The following is a 22634-nucleotide window of genomic DNA, read 5'->3' as shown; positions in this document are numbered from 1 at the left end:
TCACAAAGCAGAAATCACAATGATACAGGCCGGGCAGGGTGGCTCACACATGTAATCCTGGCACTTTGGGAGGCCGAGGCAGGCGAATCACTTGAGGTCAGGAGTTTGAAACCAACCTGGCCAACATGGTGATACCTCGTCTCTACGGAAAACACAAAAAAAAATTAGCCAGGTGTGGTGGCACGTGATGATAATCCCAGCTACTTGGGAAGCTGAGGCAGGAGAATTGCCTGAACCTGGGAGATAGAGATTGCAGAGGGCCGAGATGATGCCACTGCACTCCAGCTGGGGCAATATAGCAAGAGTTTGTCAAGGAAGAGAGGAAGTGAGGGAGGAGGGAGGGGGGAGGAGGGAGGGGGGAGGGAGGGGAGGGAGGGGGGAGGGAGGGGAGGGAGGGGGGAGGGGGGAGGGAGGGGCACATGGAGCTGTGATTGTTCTGTTAGATCACGCTCTGTAATTAATATATGCCATAATTCTTCAGTGACCCAGTAAATGCATTATGAAAATATTCATGATCTGCATTCGTTTTACATAAACACGCAAGAGTCTAGTTCTGGTTTCGTTGTTGTTGTTGTTGAACCAGGGTCTCACTCTGTCTTCCAGGCTGGAGTGCAGTGGTGCGATCACAGTCACTGCAGCCTCCATTCCCCAGGCTCAAGCAATCCTCCCACCTCAGCCTCCCAGGTAGCTGGGACTACAGACTTGTGCCACCATGCCCGGATAAAGGAGTCTGATTCCAGATACCCAAATTTCCCCTGCTACCAAACTACCCTCTGGTTATGTTGGGGAAATTCTGAAGCACCTCATTTTTACTCCTTTCCTCCTCCTCCTTCCCCCTCTCACCTTGTACCACTTCTGACACTGACAGCTACTTGGGATGTGGGAGGGGAACACGGATGGAGACATCCTCCCGCAACCTGCATTCAGTCCCGTGATTTAAATGACCAGCCTATCAGTAATTGGTGGATGGAATGTATAAGCCATGAGCATAAAGTCACTGCACACTCAGGTGATTCGTCAACAGGCTCTGGGCAGAAAAAACACACTCGTTCAAGTGCTTTTCCGATTGCCTCACTCAAGAACAATCAACACAGAAGTTGTTCTGCATGGACCCCACCTGGGTGTCCTCCAGTTCAACTCCGTTCTGACACTCTGTACCTGGAGACAGCGTCCGATTCCACAGGTTGAGGCCTCAGTTCCCACACCTGTCCCACTTCTCATGTCAATCAGAAGCCCCAGGCTGTAACCTGTGCTTCTGGCCGACCAGTTATAAATTGGGGTTCCCACACCCCCTCCGTGGCTTTAACTGATTTGTTAGAATGACTCACAAAACTCGTGGAAACACTTACGTTCGCTGGTTTACTGTAAAGGATATTGTAAAGGATACAGATGAAGAGCTGCACAGGGCGAGGCATGTGGGAAGGGACGGGGAGCTTCCATGCCCTCCCCAGGGGCGCCTCCCTTCAGCAACCACCACGTGTTCAGTGATCTGGAAGCTCTCAGAACCCAGTCCTCTTGAGCCTTTTATGGAGACATTATTGAATAGGCGTGATTGAGGACAACTGTGTAGAAATGCGATTGGATACAAGGGGAATGATCTAATACTAACAGACTGAGAAGGGAAACCCAGCAAGGCTCAGCTGTTCAGGTCTTTCTTGGCCTCTCCATGGAGCATTCCCTAGGGTGTAGGATAGGACTCTATCCTCAATGAGGGTCTTATGAACCACAATCAGATTCGAGTCCCGCCTTGGGCAGGAGAAATTCAGAGAGATTCTGTTTCCCGAGGCCTGCTTCTGAGGCCTAAAGACTCAACATTATAAGACCAGGCCTGGTGACTCACGCCTGTAATCTCAGCACTTTGGGAAGCCGAGGCGGGCGGATCCCTTGAGGTCAAGAGTTTGAGACTAGCCTGACCAATAGGGTGAAACCCCATTGCTACAAAAAATACAAAAATTAGCCAGGTATAGTGGTGCATGCCTGTAATCCCAGCTACTCCAAAGGCTGAGGCAGGAGAATCGCTTGAACCTGGGAGGTGGAGGTTGCTGTGAGCCAAGATGGCACCACTGCACTCCAGCCTGGGTGACAGAGCAAGACTCTGTCTCAAAAAAACAAACAGGCCAGGCGTGGTGGCTCAAGCCTGTAATCCCAGCACTTTGGGAGGCCGAGACGGGCGGATCACAAAGTCAGGAGATCGAGACCATCCTGGCTAACATGGTGAAACCCCGTCTCTACTAAAAAAAATACAAAAAACTAGCCGGGCGAGGTGGCAGGCGCCTGTAGTCCCAGCCACTCGGGAGGCTGAGGCAGGAGAATGGTGTAAACCCAGGAGGCGGAGCTTGCAGTGAGCTGAGGTCCGGCCACTGCACTCCAGCCTGGGCGACAGAGCGAGACTCCGTCTCAAAAAAAAAAAAAAAAAAAAGAAAGAAAAAAGGATGCACATCGCCTAGGTCAGACTCACTGCAATGCATGTCTTAGATGAAATAACTCAGCTTAAAAAAAAAAAAAAGGGCAGCCGGGCACAGTGGCTCACGCCTGTAATCCCAGCACTTTGGGAGGCCAAGGCAGGTGGATCACGAGGTCAGGAGTTCAAGACCAGCCTGGCCAACATAGTGAAACACTGTCTCTACTAAAAATATAAAAAATTAGCCGGGCGGCCAGGCACGGTGGCTCAAGCCTGTAATCCCAGCACTTTGGGAGGCCGAGGCAGGCGGATTACCCGAGGTCAGGAGATCGAGACCATTCTGGCTAACACGGTGAAACCCCGTCTCTACTAAAAAATACAAAAAACTAGCCGGGCGATGTGGCGGGCGTCTGTAGTCCCAGCGACTCAGGAGGCTGAGGCAGGAGAATGGCGTAAACCTGGGAGGCAGAGCTTGCAGTGAGCTGAGATCCGGCCACTGCACTCCAGCCTGGGCCGCAGAGCAAGACTCCGTCTCAAAAAAACAAACAAACAAAAAAATTAGCCGGGCATGGTGGCAGGCACCTGTAATCCCAGCTACTCGGGAGGCTGAGGCAGGAGAATTGCTTGAATCTGGGAGGTGGAGTTTGCAGTGAGCCGAGATTGTGCCACTGCAGTCCAGCCCAGGCAACACTGCGGTACTCCATCTCAAAAAAAAAAAAAAAAGGGCTATTTTCCCCAGAGGATAGCAAGGCTAGGATCATAGGTGTGTGGATATGTGAATTACTGGCACGTGTATTAGCAAACCTCGATGATCTCTCAGCTTCTGAGTGTTTGGAATTCAGAACTGGCTTAACTGGGGCACCCGGTGCAGGTCTTTCCTGAGGTTGCAGCTAAGCTGTGAGCCAGGCTGCAGCCACCTGGGCCTGCAGGCCCTGCTGCCATGCTCATCCACAGGGTTGCTGGTATGTCGCAGTTCCCCCCAGCTGCTGGCTGGGTACCCTGCTGCTCCAGAAAGGACTTCTGGCCAAGTGGGCCTCTCCGTTGGCAGCATGAACGTCTCCCCAAGATGGCAGAAGCCACAAGCTCTTTTTTTTTTTTTTTTTTTTCTGAGACGGAGTCTCGCTCTGTCACCCAGGCTGGAGTGCAGTGGCCGGATCTCAGCTCACTGCAAGCTCCGCCTCCCGGGTTCACGCCATTCTCCTGCCTCAGCCTCCCGAGTAGCTGGAGCTACAGGCGCCCGCCACCTCGCCCGGCTAGTTTTTTGTATTTTTTAGTAGAGACGGGGTTTCACCGGGTTAGCCAGGATGGTCTCGATCTCCTGACCTCGTGATGCGCCCGTCTCAGCCTCCCAAAGTGCTGGGATTACAGGCTTGAGCCACCGCACCCGGTCGCCACAAGCTTTTATAGCCCCATCTCTGAAGTGACACACATAACTTCTACAATAATTTACTGGCCACACAGACCAACTCTGATAAAGCATGGGAGGGATCTACACAGGGCATGAATATCAGGAGGCTGGGATCATTGGTTATGCTATGGAGAGGCTGTTTACCGCAGTACATATTACAGGAGGGGAAGGGAACCTGAAACTAATTTTCTTTCTTTTTTTTTTTTTTTTTTTTGAGACCGAGTCTTACTCTGTTGCCCAGGCTGGAGTGCAGTGGCGCTATCTCAGCTCACTGCAAGCTCCACCTCCTGGGTTCACGCCATTCTCTCGCCTCAGCCTCCCGAGCAGCTGGGATTACAGGCGCCCACCACACGCCCGGCTAGTTTTTGTATTTTTATTAGAGACGGGGTTTCACTGTGTTAGCCAGGATGGTCTCGATCTCCTGACCTCATGATCTGCCCGTCTCGGCCTCCCAAAGTGCTGAGATTACAGGCGTGAGCCACCGCGCCCAGCCTCTTTTTTTTTTTTTTTTTTTTTTTTTTTTTAAGATAGTGTCTTCCTCTGTCACTTGGGCTGGAAGGCAGTGGCATGATCATAGCTCACTGCAGCCTCAACCTCCTGGGCTCAAGTGATCCTCCTAACTCTGCCTCTCAAAGCACTGTGATTACAGAAATGTGCCACCACATTTAGATAATTTTTAGAATTTTTTGTAGACACAGAGTCTCACTATGTTGCCCAGGCTGGTCTTGAACTCCTGGGCTCAAGTCATCCTCCTGAATTGGCCTCCCAAAGTGCTGGGGTTACAAGCGTGAGCCACCGTGCCCAGTCTGCTTCCAGTTTAGGTAACATTTATTGAGCATTACTAAAGCTTAGAACCATTAAGTAAACTATCCAAGGTCATACAGCTAGTAATGGTGAGAACTGGTACTTGTGACTTTTGACTAATATACTACCCAGTCTTTGTGTCAATGTATATTATTGTAACATTTCAACCACTGAATTTTTTTTTTTCTTTTGAGACAGAGTCTCACTCTGTCACCCAGGGTGGGGTGCAGTGGTGTGATCTCGGCTCACTGCAACTTCCACCTCCCAGGTTCAAGTGATTCTCCTGCCTCAGCCTTCTGAGTAGCTGGAAATATAGTCGTCTGCCACCATGCCTGGCTAATATTTTTGTATTTTTAGTAGACACAGGGTTTCACCATGTTGGCCAGGCTGGTCTCGAACTCCTGACCTCAGGTGATGCACCCGGCTCGGCCTCCCAGAGTGCTACAATTACAGGCATAAGCTACCATGCCTGGTCAACCACTCAAATTTCAGAAGAAAAATTTGGAAACCTCCAAGATTCTTTATATTTCTCTACTTTTTTTTTTTTTTTTCTTTTGTGACAGGGTCTCACTCCATCACTCAGGCTGGAGTGTAGTGGCACGATCTCAGCTCACTATAGCCTCGACCTCTCAGGCTCAAGCAATCCCCCCACCTCAGCCTCCTGAGTAGCTGGGACTACAAGTGCACGTCATCATACCTGACTAAATTTTGTGTCCCCTGTAGACACAGGGTTTCACCATGTTGTCCAGGCTGGTCTCAAACTCCTGGGTTCAAGGCATCCGCCCGCCTCAGCCTCCCAAAGTGCTGGTGTGAGCCACCACACCCAACCTGTTCCTTTACTATTGCCATCACCACCAATTCAGAGAAAGTACTCTCTTGTGTTTTAATGCCTTTAAAGTTTTAGTTTATTTAATTTGTTGTAATAATTATGTATAATTATAGCAATATCTAGTGTAATGGACTGTCTGTACCTTAGCAAAATAAATGCAGCATAGCTGGCTGCCAAAACACTTGCTCAAACAATAGTAGGTATCATTTTGAAAAACAGACAGGACCGGGCGCGGTGGCTCGTGCCTGCAATCCCAGCACTTTGGGAGGCCGAGGTGGGTGGATCTCCTAAGGTCAGGAGTTTGACACCAGCCTGGCCAACATGGTGAAACCCCATCTGTACTAAAAATACCAAAAATTAGCTGGGCGTGGTGGCAGTGCCTGTAATCTCAGCTACTCAGGAGGCTGAGGCAGAAGAATGGCTTGAACCCGGGAGGCGGAAGTTGCAGTGAGCTGAGATCGCGCCGTTGTACTCCAGCCTGGGCGACAAGAGCGAAACGGAGGCCAGGCACGGTGGCTGACGCCTGTAATCCCAGCACTTTGGGAGGCTGAGGCAGGCGGATCACGAGGTCAGGAGATTGACACCATCCTGGCTAACACAGTGAAACCCCATCTATACTAAAAATACAAAAAATTATCTGGGCATGGTGGCGGGCGCCTGTAGTCCCAGCTACTCAGGAGGCTGAGGCAGGAGAATCGCTTGAACCCAGGAGGCAGAGGTTGCAGTGAGCTGAGATTGTGCCACTGCACTCCACCTGGATGACAGAGCAAGACTCCATCTCAAAAATATAATATAATATAATATAATAGGAAAAGAATAGAAGAATAAAGTAAGGACCTTCAAGAAAAACTGGAACAATTTCCTCTGAAGAGCGAATAGTCTCAGTTGATAGTATTAAAATTATTTTTGTAACTTTACAAAATAAATATAAGACAAAAAGATTGCTTTTGATTTTAACACAGAGATGCTCCAATATTATCTCTAAAAACTGTCAAGAGTAGAGGTGTAATCACATTCCGTCTATGTAGCAACAACTGAAGCTGCTAAAACTTCCCAACTCCATGAGCACGAAGTAAGCACAGAGTCCTGACTCGTCTGTGATCCAAGTGCTGATCACTTCCTGGACATCATTCGAACTCACTCTATAAAGAAGCAGGTCTGTAACTTATGAGATTAGTTCACCAGGCTGGGCGCTGTGGCTCACGCCTGTAATCATAGCACTTTGGGAGGCCAAGGCGGGCAGACTACAAGGTCAAGAGATCGGGACCATCCTCGCCAACATGGTGAAACCCTGTCTCTACCAAAAATACAAAAATTAGCCAGGCGTGGTGGCGGCGCCTGTAGTCCCAGCTACTCGGGAGGCTGAGGCAGGAGAATGGCTTGAACCTGGGAAGCGGAGGTTGCAGTCAGTGGAGATCACACCACTACACTCCAGCCTGGGCGACAGAGCAAGACTCCATTTCAAAAAAAAAAAAGACTGGCCGGGCGCGGTGGCTCAAGCCTGTAATCCCAGCACTTTGGGAGGCCGAGACGGGCGGATCAGGAGGTCAGGAGATCGAGACCATCCTGGCTACCACGGTGAAACCCCGTCTCTACTAAAAATACAAAAACTAGCCGGGCGAGGTGGCGGGCGCCTGTAGTCCCAGCTACTCGGGAGGCTGAGGCAGGAGAATGGCGTGAACCCGGGAGGCAGAGCTTGCAGTGAGCTGAGATCGCACCACTGCACTCCAGCCTGGGCGACAGAGCGAGACTCCGTCTCAGAAAAAAAAAAAAAAAAAAGAAAGAAAAGAAAAAAGAAATGAGTTCACCGGTTTCCAGTTCATATTAGACAAAGCAGTTTTCTTAAGTTCCTGCACTGGAGCCATAACTGTGGAAACCCTACAGTCCATCCCAAGGAAAATCAAAGATGTAAAGTTACTAACTGTTGGAACAAGCTGGCTCCAGCTGTAACCAAGCAAAGAAAGTAATGAGCCCTGAATCAACTTACTGTCAAATCCTCTCCTGAGTTCTCACGGCATGGTGGCATGCACCTGTAGTCCCATCTACCGGGAGACTGAGGCAGGAGAACTGCTTGACCCAGGAGGTGGAGGTTGCAGTGAGCCGAGATTGTGCCACTGCGCTCCAGTCTGAGTGAGAGAGCAAGACTCCATCTCAAAAAAAAATCCTCCCCTGAGAAGGCAGAGCTGGTGGAGTTCAGCCATGGGCAGGCCAGGCTGGGGCCCAGGGGTTGAAAGCTGGGATCACCAGGCCAAGAAGTCAAACGGTCCAGACCACCACACAGTGAGGGCGCTTCCCAGGGGAGGGGTGGAGGGGCCTAGAGTGCAGGTGTGGGACCACAGCTGGGGAGGAGCAGGAATGCAGGTGGCAATGCAGGGTTCCAGGACTCAGCAGAAAGCAGACCAGATAGTTGTCAAGAAAATAATTGTTCCTGAAAACAAATCCTAGACCTAGTGTGCACACTCTAAGCCCAGGCCCTGATTCTACCCTTTCCAGCTCTCCAGAGAGTACACGCCCCAACAACCTGGCCAGTTCTGAGCCCGGCACCCAAGAACACTGAGCTGTCTGGCCAATCTTCCTCCCCCAGGGCATATCGCTGTCTTCTGCCATGATTTTTAAGCTTGCAAAGCTTGCTAACAGAATATACGTAGAGCTGGCCGGGCGCGGTGGCTCAAGCCTGTAATCCCAGCACTTTGGGAGGCCGAGACGGGCGGATCACGAGGTCAGGAGATCGAGACCATCCTGGCTAATACGCTGAAACCCCGTCTCTACTAAAAATACAAAAACTAGCCGGGCGAGGTGGCTGGCGCCTGTAGTCCCAGCTACTCGGGAGGCTGAGGCAGGAGAATGGCGTAAACCCAGGAGGCAGAGCTTGCAGTGAGCTGAGATCTGGCCACTGCACTCCAGCCCGGGCGACAGAGCGAGACTCCGTCTCAAAAAAAAAAAAAAAAAAAAAGAATATACGTAGAGCTATTTCACTCATGGGTCTTGCTCTAGATGTGTGGGAGAACACAGTGTAACTTGGAGACAAGATTCCCAGTCAATGTTTTTTGATAATTAGAAAACAGAGAAAGTCAGGCTCAGTGGCAGATGTCTGTAGTCCCAGCTGTTCAGGAGGCTGAAGTGGGAGGTCAGGAGTTTGAGGCTGCAGTGAGCTATGATCGCACCTGTAACTAGCCACTACATTCAAGCCTGGGCAACAGAGCACGTTCCCATCTCTAGAAAAAAAAAGAAAGAAAAGGGAAAGGAAGAGGAGAAGAAGAAGAGGGGGGAGGAGGGAGAAGGGAAAGAGCAAAACAAAGAAAGAAGGAGAAGAAACAAAAGGGGAAGAAGGAAAGAAGTCAGTGACATCAGTTTGAGGGAAATGCAAAGAAGGAAAGAAGTCAGTGACATCAGTTTGAGGGAAAAGCAGCACACGCGCGCGTGCACACACACACGCGCGCGCGCACACACACACACACACGCGTGCGCACACACACGCACGCACACACACACACACACACAAGCGCACACGCACACACACACACACACACACAAGCGCACACGCACACACACACACACACACACACACACAAGCGCACACGCACACACACACACACACGCACACACACACACACACACACGCGCACACACACACACACACACACGCGCACACGCATGCGCCACTGTGATTGCCCTAAAGAAATTAACTATTTTTCAGCCAGGCTTGGTGGCTCATGCCTGTAATCCCAGCACTTTGGGAGGCTGAGGCCAGTGGATCACCTGAGGTCTGGAGTTCGAGACCAGCCGGGCCAACATAGTGAAATCCCATCTCTACTAAAAATACAAAAAAATAAACCGGGTGTGGTGGTGGGCTCCTATAATCCCAGCTACTTGGGAGGCTGAGGCAGGAGAATCGCTTCAACCCTGGAGGCAGAGGTTGCAGTGAACCAAGATGGCGCCATTGCACTCTAGCCTGCACAACAAGAGCGAAACTCTGTCTCAAAAAAAAAAAAAAAAAAGAAAAAAGAAAGAAAGAAAAATAAAGAAAGAAATTAGCTATTTTTCAACTCTATTTTTAAAGCCTCCTTAGGCATCCTTGTGGCGTGACAGCAGACAGTGACTGGGATAACTCTGCATATTTTGGCTTAAAATTATCTGTATCTACTAAAAGGAAAAGTAAATTACACTCTGAAACATAATCTAATGACAGAGAGTCTCAGAGCAAATACCTGTCAGTCAGAGATATTGAAAGTGATCAGGTTGTGGGCCAGGTGTGGTGGCTCACGCCTGTAATCCCAGCACTTTGGGAGGCCAAGGCAGGCGGATCACGAGGTCAGGAGATCGAGACCATCCTGGCCAACATGGTGAAACCCTGTCTCTAGTAAAAATACAAAAAAATTAGCCGGGCGTGGTGGCGGCGCCTGTAGTCCCAGCTACTCGGGAGGTTGAGGCAGGGGAATGGCGTGAACCCGGGAGGCGGAGCTTGCAGTGAGCCGAGATCACACCACTGCACTCCAACCTGGGCGACACAGCGAGACTCTGTCTCAAAAAAAGAAAGAAAGAAAGCCAGAAAGAAGGTGACCAGGTTGTGAACTCACTTGAATCAAGGCCATTATCTCATGAAATTATAAAATGGTCAGCAATATCCCCAGCAGATGGCGCAAGTGGTCCCTCTGCTGCGATCGGAAGGCCCAAGAGTGACCAAGTCAGTATCAAAATCTGTTTCCTCTTCATATGACAATTGAACATAGATCCTAACCAGGTAAGGCGTTTAGTTAGGAAATAAATCATTTGTGGAATTCCAAGAGAGGCTAACTAGGAAAGACAAAATCTGGAGGCTTTTTAATTTACTTCTCATGTTAAACGGTTTAGAAGGCCGGGCGCAGTGGCTCAAGCCTGTAATCTCAGCACTTTGGGAGGCCGAGACGGGTGGATCACGAGGTCAGGAGATCGAGACCATCCTGGCTAATACGGTGAAACCCTGTCTCTACTTAAAAATACAAAAAAAAAAACTAGCCGGGCGACGAGGCGGGCGCCTGTAGTCCCAGCTACTCGGGAGGCTGAGGCAGGAGAATGGCGTAAACCCGGGAGGCGGAGCTTGCAGTGAGCTGAGATCCGGCCACTGCACTCCAGCCTGGGTGGCAGAGCAAGACTCCGTCTCAAAAAAAAAAAAAAAAAAAAAAAAAAAAACGGTTTAGAAGCATGTATTGACCTCACCGGTAATATGGTTCCATTCGCAACATTTTTAGCTCTGAAAAAGAAAATTATTTCATGACAGAGTTTTAGATTAAGTCCCAAAGGATGACAAAGTACCAACAATTAGAAGATCTGAAAATGTTTTGATGACCTGGTGGAATAATTAGGGAAGGGCTCATAACGAGAAGCTCAGAGCTCTCTCCTAACAAATCACAGGTAAATGGTTTCTGAAGGAAACCGCAGGGAAGGTGGTAATGATTATTGGAGTCAGCCAATGTTTCTGCTGCTTTGCTAACCAAATACGATGTTCTTGTTCACATTTTTTTTTTTTTTTTTTTTTTGAGACGAAGTCTCGGTCTGTCGCCCAGGCTGGAGGGCAGTGGTGCCATCTCAGCTTACTGCAAGCTCCACCTCCCGGGTTCATGCCATTCTCCTGCCTCAGCCTCCTGAATAGCTGGGACTACAGGTGACGCCACCACGCCCAGCTAATTTTTTGCATTTTTAGTAGAAACGGTGTTTCACCATGTTAGCCAGGATGGTCTCGATCTCCTGACCTCATGATCCGCCCGCCTCAGCCTCCCAAAGTGCTGGGATTGTAGGCATGAGCCACGCGCCAGCTCTTACTCACGTTTTGAAGCCCTCGGCTATGCATTTTTTTACGAACAAGCAAACATTTGCATTTCTAGGCCAGAGGCAGCCCACACTGGGAAGGCAGAGGACGGAATGTGTTATCCACAGAACATTCTTCAAAAGTGCAAAAGAACTTTATTAATTAAAGCATGTTAAATATCTGCCTTTGTACGTTTCCAAAGAAACAAGAATTGAGAATGTTCAGGTCAATGAATAATTTTGTCCAACGGCTGTCCTGCCAAACACCCATCCATGTTTTAACCCTCTGTAGTCTGCTTCTTATATCCAACTGCCACTAAAACTTTATTTATTGATTTTTTTTGAGATGGAGTCTCACTCTGTTGCCCAGACTACGGTGCAATGGTGCGATCTTGGCTCACTGCAACCTTTGCCTCCCAAGTTCAAGTGATTCTCCTGCCTCAGCCTCCCGAGTAGCTGGGATTACAGGCGTGCGCCACCAGGCTCAGCTAATTTTTGTATTTTTAGTAGAGATGGGGTTTCACCATGTTGGTCAGGCTGGTCTCAAACTCCGGACCTTGTGATCTGCCCATCTTGGCCTCCCAAAGTGCTGGGATTACAGGTGTGAGCCACTGCGCCCAGCCTCTATTTTTTTTTTTTTTTTTTTTGAGACTCACTCTGTCACCAGGCTGGAGTGCAATGGTGCGATCTCAGCTCACGGCAACCTCCACCTCCCGGGTACAACCGATTCTCCTGCCTCAGCCTCCCAAGTAGCTGGGACTACAGGTGCTCACCACCACACCCAGCTAATTTTTGTATTTTTAGTAGAGATGGGGTTTCACCATGTTGGCCAGGATGGTCTTGATCTCTTGACCTCGCGATCTGCCCACCTCGGCCTCCCAAAGTGCTGGGATTACAGGCCTGAGCCACCACGCCTGGCTCCTTTACTTTCTTAATAAACTTGCTTTTGCTTTGCACTGTGGACTCGCCCTGAATTCTTTCTTTCGCAAGAACCAAGAACCCTCTCTTGGGGTCTGGATCGAGATCCGTTTCCTGTAACACCACCAGCTTAGCCTGGGCAACACATACTTTTGACAAAGAGCTTGTGCCCAGAATATACAAAGAACTCATACACATCCATTTTCTTTTTTTTTTTTTTTTTTTGAGGCGGAGTCTCACTCTGTCGCCCAGGCTGGAGTGCAGTGGCCGGATCTCAGCTCACTGCAAGCTCCGCCTCCCGGGTTTACGCCATTCTCCTGCCTCAGCCTCCCCAGTAGCTGGGACTACAGACGCCCGCCTCGTCGCCCGGCTAGTTTTTGTATTTTTAGTAGAGACGGGGTTTCACCGTGTTAGCCAGGATGGTCTCGATCTCCTGACCTCGTGATCCGCCCGTCTCGGCCTCCCAAAGTGCTGGGATTACAGGCTTGAGCCACCGCGCCCGGTCACCACATCCATTTTCTTAAAAGACTAAACAGAAAAATAGGTGAGAGATTTGAACAGACACTTAACCAAAGAGACTATATGCATGGGCAATCTCTATTTCATTAGTCACCAAATTTTTTTTTTCTTTTTTTGAGACAGAACTTTGCTCTTGTTGCCCAGGCTCAAGTGCAATGGTGCAATTGGGCTCACTGCAACCTCCACCTCCTGGGTTCAAGCGATGCTTCTGCCTCAGCCTCCTAAATGGCTAGGATTACAGGTACGCACCACCATGCCCTGCTAAATTTTTTGTATTTTCAGTAGAGACGGGGTTTCACCATGTTGGCCAGGCTGGTTTCAAACTCCTAACTTCAGGTGATCCACTTGCCTCAGCCTCCCAAAGTGCTGGGATTACATGCATGAGTCACTGCACCCGGCCATTAGTAACCAACTATAAACTAAAACCAAGGTTGGGCATGGTGGCTCATGCTTGTACTCCTAGCACTTTGGGAAGCCGAGGCAGGCGGATCACCTGAGGTCAGGAGTTCAAGACCAGCCTGGCCAACATGGTGAAACCCTGTCTTACTAAAAATACAAAAATTAGCCAGGCGTGGTGGTACGTGGCTGTAATCCCAGCTACTCGGGAGGCTGAGGCATGAGAATCGCTTGAACCCGGGAGGTGGAGGTTGCAATGAGCCGAGATGGCACCATTGCACCCCAGCATGGGGGACAAGCGTGAAACTCCATCTCAAATTTAAAAAATAAACTAAGACCATAATGAGAGCCAGGCACAGTGGCTCATGCCTGTGATCCCAGCACTTTGGGAGGCCGAGGCGGTGGACTGCTTGAGCTCAGCAGTTCAAGACCAGCCTGGGCAACATAGTGAAACCCTGACTCTACAAAAAATAAAATAGCCGGGCGCGGTGGCTCAAGCCTGTAATCCCAGCACTTTGGGAGGCCGAGATGGGCAGATCACAAGGTCAGGAGATCGAGACCATCCTGGCTAACACGGTGAAACCCCGTCTCTACTAAAAATACAAAAAACTAGCCGGGCGAGTTGGCGGCGCCTGTAGTCCCAGCTACTCGGGAGGCTGAGGCAGGAGAATGGCGGGAACCCAGGAGGCGGAGCTTGCAGTGAGCCGAGATCTGGCCACTGCACTCCAGCCTGGGTGACAGAGCGAGACTCCGTCTCAAAAAAAAAAACAAAAAACAAAAAATAAAATAAATAAAATAAAACCATAATGAGTGTGATGGCTTTAAAATATGTCCACAAATTCTTTGATATTTCTCCCACCAAGAGATGGAGCCCAATTCCCCTCCCCTTGAGGGTGGCTAACCTTAGACACTCTTCTAACAGTTAGAATAAAGCGAACAGACACTGTGAACCTTCAGTGGTTTGGTTGAGCAGACCTATGGAGAGGCCATGTGGCAAGGAACAGGGGGCCCCCGGCAAGTACTGCATGAGGGAGCCCCTCAGCCCTGGGCAAGTCTTCAACCCCAGACAACATGCTGAAAAGGGAGAGTTCCCAGAATCCCTCACAGGATGTGAGACAGGGGTGTGGCTCATCTGTTTGGCCACTGTGTGCGTTCAAATCCCTTACGGGGTGGGGAGCATGCAGATGAGCAGGTACAGGAGCTGAGGCAAGTGCCCCTGGGCTCCAGCCCCATGGCAGTGTCCAGGGGTGGGTGTCTGAGACTCCCAAGGCCCACGTGTGTTACAGTGAGCTCCTTCAGCCTTGCCGTCCGCAGTCAACTATGAACCAGCTCAGTGACCTCTTAGCACCCAGACCCTTGCCTGGTGTCCAGAAAGAATGAGATCGCACACAGACTTGAAGGATACATGTGGGGGTTTTACCGAGTGGTGGAGGTGGCTCTCAGTGGGATGGATGGGGAGCTGGAAGGGAGATGGAGTGGGAAGATGATCTTCCCCTGGAGTTTGACCATCCAGTGGCCCATCTCCCCTCTGACTGTCCCCAGCCGGACTCCTCTTGCCATTCAGATGCTCCTTCTTCTCTTTTCTTTGCTGCGCTGTGCTGCCATTCTTCTTCATTTCTGTTTATCTCCTTGTAAAGCCCGGGGTTTGGGGTTTACATGGATACAGGATGGGCAGCATGGTGGGCCAAAAGACAACTTGTGGGCATGAAAACACGAATGCCTGTTCTTATTGAGGGCTGCGGGTTTCCAGGCTCGAGGGTGGGGCCTTTGCCAGGAAAGCACTCTCTTCCACCCAGTATTTCCATCTCCTGTCCATATCAAGGCTGATGGCAACCTCACGAGAGCCTCTGAGCAGAACCACCTGCTAAGTCACTCCCAGAGAGATCGTGAGGTCACACGTTTTTAAGCCAAAAAATGTTGAGATAATTTATTATGCAGAAATAGATAACGTGGACAATGAGACACATCCACACATGCACCAGAATAGGTAAAATTTTAAAGTCTGACATGTCAGGAACTGGTTGGGCTGCGGAGAATGGGAACTCTCATGACACTGCTGGTGCATGTGTGATTGGCACAGCCATGCTGGAAAGCGATGTGGCATGATCTGCTAAAGGACAGTCCACATACCCTATGCCACAAGAATTCCATTTCAGGATACACCTACAGAAATGCATACAATATGCATTTTATGCAAAGCTCATGTGCAAGAATACTCACAGCAGTGTTGTACATAAGAGCCCAAACCTGAAACTAACCCGTCTACCAAGAGTAGGTGAATAAATGGTGGTGTGTTCACACAGTACAGTGCTACACAGCTGTGAACATTCATGAACTACAGCTCCCTGTGACAGAGACAGGAGGCAGCCAAATGCCTAGGTAGATAAGGGCAAGTCCCTGGCGAAACCCCACCTCCAAGCCAAACGCAGTTTAAAGCCTGAAAGCCAAGCTACAAGTTAAATCCTCGGACCAGAAGGATAGCTTCCCTTCCTATTTGGTGCGCTTTCCTCTGATTGATCGCCATCCTTCACCTATTTTACATAAACCTACCCTTTCCAAATTGGCTGTCTACACTATCATGCCCACCTTTGAGAGGCGTCTTTGCTTTGACCTATTTTGCACACTCACAAACCAATCATCACACACTCCTTATTCTGAGTCCATAAAAAGCCCCAGCTCACCTATATTGAGAACTTTCCTGCGTTGGTGTAGGGGGACCACCTCCATGTCCCTTCCTCGCTAAAAGTTGTGTAATCACTCAATGAAACTTCCCACCTTACTCTTTGAGTGTCCACGTGCCTACTTCTTTCTGGTCATGCCACAAGAACCCAGACCTATCTGGGCTAAGGGGCAAAAAAATCTGCATCACCTGTAACAATTTGGTTGAGTCTCACCAACATAATGATGATGATGTTAGCCAAACACAAAAGAATTAATACTAAGTGATTCTCTTATCGGGGTCCAATAAAGAGAGAGAAGCTACGACAATTATTCCAAAAGAGGCCGGGCGCGGTGGCTCAAGCCTGTAATCCCAGCACTTTGGGAGGCCGAGACGGGCGGATCACGAGGTCAGGAGATCGAGACCATCCTGGCTAACATGGTGAAACCCCGTCTCTACTAAAAACACAAAAAACTAGCCGGGCGAGGTGGCGGGCGCCTGTAGTCCCAGCTACTCGGGAGGCTGAGGCAGGAGAATGGCGTGAACCCGGGAGGCGGAGCTTGCAGTGAGCCGAGATTGCGCCACTGCACTCCAGTCTGGGCGACAGAGCGAGACCCCGCCTCAAAAAAAAAAAAAAAAAAAAAAAAAAATTCCAAAAGAGTGTGTAATATAAATAATTTACTGGGCCAGGTGCGGTGGCTGACCCCTGTGATCCCAGCACTTTGGGAGGCCGAGGCGGGTGGATCACGAGGTCAGAAGGTGGAGACCATCCTGGCCAACACGGTTAAACTCTGTCTCTACTAAAAATACACAACATTAGCCGGCCTTGGTGGCGGGCGCCTGTAGTCCCAGCTACTCAGGAGGCTGAGGCAGGAGAATGATGTGAACCTGGGAGGCAGAGCTTGCAGTGAGCCGAGATTGACGGGCACAGTGGCTCAGGGAGGACTGCTTGAGCCCAGGAGTTTGAGACCAGCCTGGGCAACATAGAGAGACCCCGTCTTTACCAAGTATGTGTGTGTGTGTGTGTATGTGTGTGTGCACGTGTGTGTGTGTGTGTGCATGTGTCTGTGTGCGCATGTGTGTGTGTGCATGTGTGTGTGTGTGTGCGCGCATGTGTGTGTGTATGTGTGTGTGCACGCATGCACATAGCATTCAGCTATCGACCAGGAGGTTTCATTTAGTGTAACCCAGCAAGTACTCATAGGATTTTTTTTTTGAGACACAGTCTCACTCTGTCACCAAGACGGGAATGCAGTGGTGCAATCATGGCTCAATGGAACCTCGACCTCCTGGGCTCAAGCAATCCTCCCACTTCAGCCGTCTGAGTAGCCGGGACCACAGGCATGTGCCACCACGCCCGGCTAAATTTTGGGTTTTTTGTAGAGAAGGGGTTTCGCCATGTTGCCCAGGCTGGTCTTGAATTCCTGGACTCAAGCCATCCACCCACCTCCGCTTCCCAAAGTGTTAGAGGCGGAGGTTGCAGTGAACCAAGATCGCACCACTGCACTCCAGCCTGGGCTACAGAGCAAGACTCAGTCTCAAAAAAAAAAAAAAAAAGTGTTAGGATTACAGGCGTGAGCCACCACACCCATACAGAAATGTGATCCGCACTGTAAGATGCGCCTCTTCTTGGAATACTTACCCGATTCTTTGTTCTCTCACGGATCTCTGATCTCTCCACCTTCCCAAGTCTTGGAAAACTTGTCTTCTGATTTCAGAGTTAACCCTTAATTATGTAGACTCTTCTACTGTCATGTGTTACATTACACATGCTAGTGTTATCTTGCCAACTAGAAGATAAACCATACAATCAGAAAAACAATTTTATCATGTTATTTCCAAAATGACATAGCCTAGGACTAAACTGTCCATAAATATCTATCAGACGGTCAGCTTCAAAACTAACTGCAGGCCGGTCGCGGTGGCTCAAGCCTGTAATCTCAGCACTTTGGGAGGCCGAGATGGGCGGATCACGAGGTCAGGAGATCGAGACCATCCTGGCTAATATGGTGAAACCCCGTCTCTACTAAAAAATACAAAAAACTAGCCGGGCGTGGTGGCGGCGCCTGTAGTCCCAGCTACTCGGGAGGCTGAGGCAGGAGAATGGCGTGAACCCGGGAGGCGGAGCTTGCAGTGAGCTGAGATCCGGCCACTGCACTCCAGCCTGGGTGACAGAGCGAGACTCCGTCTCAAAAAACAAAACAAAACAAAACTAACTGCAATGCTGATGAGTTAAAATAGCTCCTTTTGTTGGCACCAGATAATAGATAAATATGAGAAGCCAGTGCGGTGGCTGATACGTGTAACCCCAGCACTTTGGGAGGTCTAGCAGGGAGGATGGCTTGAGCCCAGGAGCCCATAGTGAGCTATGATTGAGCCACTGCACTCTAGTGTGAGCAACAGAGACCTCATCTCTATACAAAATAAAATTATAAATTTCTTTTACATAAAAAAAACTTGAGAGAGATCATACTTTTGGGTTTCTTTATTAACAGAAAGAACACTAAAAGGTGACCCAAGTAAAAGTGTAACACCCCTTAAGGAAAAAAAATTATTTTCATTTAAAATCGTTTTCTTTATTATCTTTAAAGTGAAAGTGCCATAGCTGGGCTTCCTACGGAAGAAACGAACCGCGCAGACTCAGGCCAGCCGCTGGGCCTGGGCCTGTGTTTCCCGCAGGCGGCGACCTTTGCCCCACTTCAGGCCGGCCGTATATACCAGCTTAGAGGCGCCGCGGCGTTGGCGAGTCCTTTTTTACCCACCCCTTCCCTCCGTTCTCAGGCTTGAACTTGAACAGGCACTCATGACTCAGCAAACCGTACTTGATAGGGTTCTTTACACGTCAGTCAGGCTATTTTTAAAATCACTTCCTGGAGATCTACAAACCAAAAGCACCGCGGGCCCTCCCCAACCAGCTTCTGCCTGCCTCCACTATGTGATGCACTATGGCCCCCGGGAGGCCGCCCCCAGATTCTAGAGGGGCTGACCGACCCCAGACACACCCGAAGGACCACCTCGAGACCTCGGAGGAACAGCCCTAGACCCAGGAGGGACTGCAAGACACCCCAGTGGCAGCCCGCCAGGGCCCAGCTCCACTCATCGCCTGGCGGTGCTGCCTCCCTTCCACACCGCCCAGGGAAAGGCCGCCCCTCTCCGGCTCCTCCCAATCCCCCTTCCCAGGACTGACAACGGCCCGGCGCCCTGCTTTGGGCCAGGATCGGTCTCGAGCCTTCCTCACTAGCGGCCAAGAGCCAGAAACCTTGCGTCTCAGATTCTCCGGGTCTGTGCACCCGCATCCCAACCGGTCTTCCCACCCGGGGCCCCCTGATGCCAACTGCCCGCCTGGACCTAGCCCGGGGCCCTGCTCCTCGCCCGCTCTCACTGGACAGCCCAGGCCGGCGCCCGAGGGATTGGCTCGAGGAGGCTGCAGCCGGAGCCGGAGCCAGGGCCCCCCTGTCCATCGCCGTCCTGAGCTCACACAAAGAGCCTTCCAGCCTCACCCAGGCCGCCAGCCGCCTAAGCCAAGATCTTACAGATGTCAGAAAGTCTGTTTGGTTTAAAACCCATTGGTTAAGAAACTAATGACAATTTTTTTTTCTTAATAGGAAATCTGGGTAACTAGAAAATAGAGGGAAGGGAGACATATTCGTAACACCCTGTCACCTTTGCATTTCATGTACATGCAGAGTTGAATTCATATTATTAAAATATCTTGTTGGCAGGGCGCAGTGACTCACATCTGTAATCCCGGCATTTTGGGAGGCCGAGGTGGGCGAATCACTTGAGGTCAGGAGTTCGAGACCAGCCTGAGCAATGTGGCGAAACCCTGTCTCTACTAAAAACACAAAAATTAGCCCAGGTGTAGTGGCAGACGCCTGTAATCCCAGCTACTCGGGAGGCTGAGGCAGGAGAATCGCTTGAACCGGGGAGGTGGAGGTTGCAGTGAGCCGAGATCATGCCACAGCATTTCAGACTGGGAGACAGAGCCAGACCCTGTCTCCAAAATAATAATAATAAAGAAAGAAAAATAAAATAATATCTTTTGAACCTGGTGCTGGTTGCATAGGTATGGTCAGTTTGTGACAGTCCAGTGAGTTGTATGTTCAGGATACATGTATTCTGCGGAATGTGCGTGTACTTCAGTTAAACGTTTCCAAAAATAAACCCTTGGGTGAGGAGCAGAGCACACTTCGTCCTGAAGGCATAGGTGTGCTTTTGGGCCACCAGTAGACAGGTCATCCCACCGGGGGCCTCCTGTGCTTGGACGGAGATAAACCGCATCCCTGCCCTCGTTTCTGTTGCCTTCCTTCCCCCAATCGTGGAGTCTTCCCAGGAGCACAAACTCAGTGCATTCCTACTATCTAATCCTCCTATGAAGCTGGCAAAGGCTGGAATGTTATTTAGATTTTGACAGAAAAATCATTCATAGCAATTCAGTTACTCAACACCTACTGAGCCCCAGATTCCTGCCTTTTAGTACAAACACTTTGTTCTCTGTTAAAAGCATTCCATGCTATATAGCACTAGCCATGCTGTGTCCCCTCTCTCTTCCTGCCACTCCCAGCACTAGACTCCACCAAAAACTCAAAGACAACAAGCTAAATGTGGTTTGGTATGTAGGGTCTTATTACTTGCTGTGATTACACTGCTTAACATGAAGCATCATATTGACTTGGGATGTTATGAGAGGTACTAAAAGAAATTTACTTTGTCAGTTTTCCAGCTCTGAAGGGGTGGCCTGCCCCTCCACACCTGTGGGCGTTTCTCGTTAGGTGGGACGAGAGACTTGAGAAAAGAAATGAGACACAGAGACAAAATATAGAGAAAGAAAAAGGGGGCCCAGGGGACCGGCGCTCAGCATACAGAGGACCCACGCCAGCACCTGTCTCTGCGTTCCCTTAGTATTTATTGATAATTATCTTTGCCATCTTTTTTTTTTTTTTTTTTTTGAGACGGAGTCTCGCCCTGTCGCCCAGGCTGGAGTGCAGTGGCCGGATCTCAGCTCACTGCAAGCTCCGCCTCCCGGGTTTACGCCATTCTCCTGGCCCAGCCTCCTGAGTAGCTGGGACTACAGGCACCCACCACCTCGCCCGGCTATTTTTTTTTTTGTATTTTTTTAGTAGAGACGGGGTTTCACCATGTTAGCCAGGATGGTCTCGATCTCCTGACCTCGTAATCCGCCCGTCTCGGCCTCCCAAAGTGCTGGGATTACAGGCTTGAGCCACCGCGCCCGGCCTATCTTTGCCATCTTAAAGACAAGGAAGTGGCAGGATAATAGGATCATTGTAGGGAGAAGGTCAGCAGTAAGACATATGAATAAAGATCTCTGTGACATAAGTTTAAGGAAAAGTGCTGTGCCTTGATATGCATATGCAAACATCTCCATAAACCTTTTTAGTGCATAAAGAGCAGCATTGCACCAGCAAGTCCCACCTTTCGCCCTAAGGCGATTTTCTCCTTTCTCAGTAAACAGAACATACAATCGGCTTTTACACCGAGATGTTCCATTGCCCAGGGACAGGCAGGAGACAGATGCTTTTCTCTATCTCAACTGCCAACAACTGCCAAGAGGCCTTCTTCCCTCTTACACTAGTCCTCCTCAGCACAGACCCTTCACGGGTGTCAGTCTGGGGGACGATCAGGTCTTTCCCTTCCCACGAGGCCATATTTCAGACTATCACATGGGGAGAAACCTTGGACAATATCTAGCTTTCCTAGGCAGAGGTCCCTGCGACCTTTGGCAGTGTACATGTCCCTGGGTACTTGAGATTAAGAGAATGGTGACTTTTAACCAGCAAGCTGCCTTCAGGCACTTGTTTAACAAAGCACACCCTGCACAGCCCAGAATCCTTTAAACCTTGAGTCACCACAGCACATGTCTCTTGCAAGGACAAGGTTGGGGGTAGGGTCACAGACTAACAGCATCTCAAATACAGAACAAAATGGAGTCTCTTATGTCTACTTCTTTCTATATAGACACAGTAACAGGCTGATCTCTCTTTCTTTTCCCCACACAGCTCTAACCCCATAGACTCTGGCTTCTAATAGAGTGTGGTGGTTGGTAAATGAATCTAGAACAACCAATGAGACATATAAGGATTTTTAAAGGAGAGGGGAATGTAATTGCAACCCAGGTGAAGAGTTTCAAGATTTAAGTAGGTGCCCATTCACGTAATAGGCTAGACTATATGAGTTAAACAAATGGTTGAGGATAATCACATACAGTACAGCACATTAAAATTGGTAAGAAGATAGGGCTGGGCGCGGTGGATCACGCCTGTAATCCCAGCACTTTGGGAGGCTGAGGTGGGCAGATCACAAGGTCAGGAGTTGGAGACCAGCCTGACCAACATGGTAAAACCGTGTCTACACTAAAAATACGAAAATTAGCTGGACTTGGTGGCGCGCGCCTGTAATCCCAGCTACTCAGGAGGCTGAGGCAGGAGAGCTTGAACCCGGGAGGCAGAGGTTGCAGTGAGCCGAGATCGCGCCACTGCACTCCAGCCTGGGTGACAGAGCGAGACTCCATCTAAAAAAAAAAATTGGTAAGAAGATAGGGGTATGTCAGAGAAGAGAGAGGCTAATAGCTCAGAAAAGGGAGGGAAATATATCGAAAATCTTAGTGCAGGGCAAGAGTGTTTTTTTTTTTTTTTTTTTTTTGAGACAGAGTCTCGCTCTGTCGCCCAGGCTGGAGTGCAGTGGCCGGATCTCAGCTCACTGCAAGCTCCGCCTCCCAGGTTCACGCCATTCTCCTGCCTCAGCCTCCCGAGTAGCTGGGACTACAGGCGCCCGCCACCTCGCCCGGCTAGCTTTTTATGTTTTTTAGTAGAGACGGGGTTTCACCGTGTTAGCCAGGATGGTCTCGATCTCCTGACCTCGTGATCCGCCCGTCTCGGCCTCCCAAAGTGCTGGGATT

General features: G+C 49.8%; 1 long non-coding RNA gene across 1 annotated transcript; it reads right to left on the bottom strand.

Annotated features, from left to right (window-relative positions):
- Nucleotides 1-1219: 1219 nt before the first annotated feature.
- LOC117064163 lies at nt 1220-18987 on the bottom strand. The gene is made up of 3 exons (XR_004429299.1): nt 18541-18987; nt 17361-17508; nt 1220-1521 (listed from the first exon to the last, which is right to left on the bottom strand). It is a non-coding gene; the product is annotated as an uncharacterized LOC117064163 (long non-coding RNA).
- Nucleotides 18988-22634: the final 3647 nt, after the last annotated feature.

Source organism: Trachypithecus francoisi, unplaced genomic scaffold (assembly GCF_009764315.1).
Source record: "Trachypithecus francoisi isolate TF-2019V2 unplaced genomic scaffold, Tfra_2.0 Lachesis_group19, whole genome shotgun sequence".
Lineage (NCBI taxonomy): Eukaryota > Metazoa > Chordata > Mammalia > Primates > Cercopithecidae > Trachypithecus > Trachypithecus francoisi.
The sequence above is the reverse complement of the archived record's forward strand: the minus strand, read 5'-3'. Positions and strand labels throughout refer to the sequence as shown.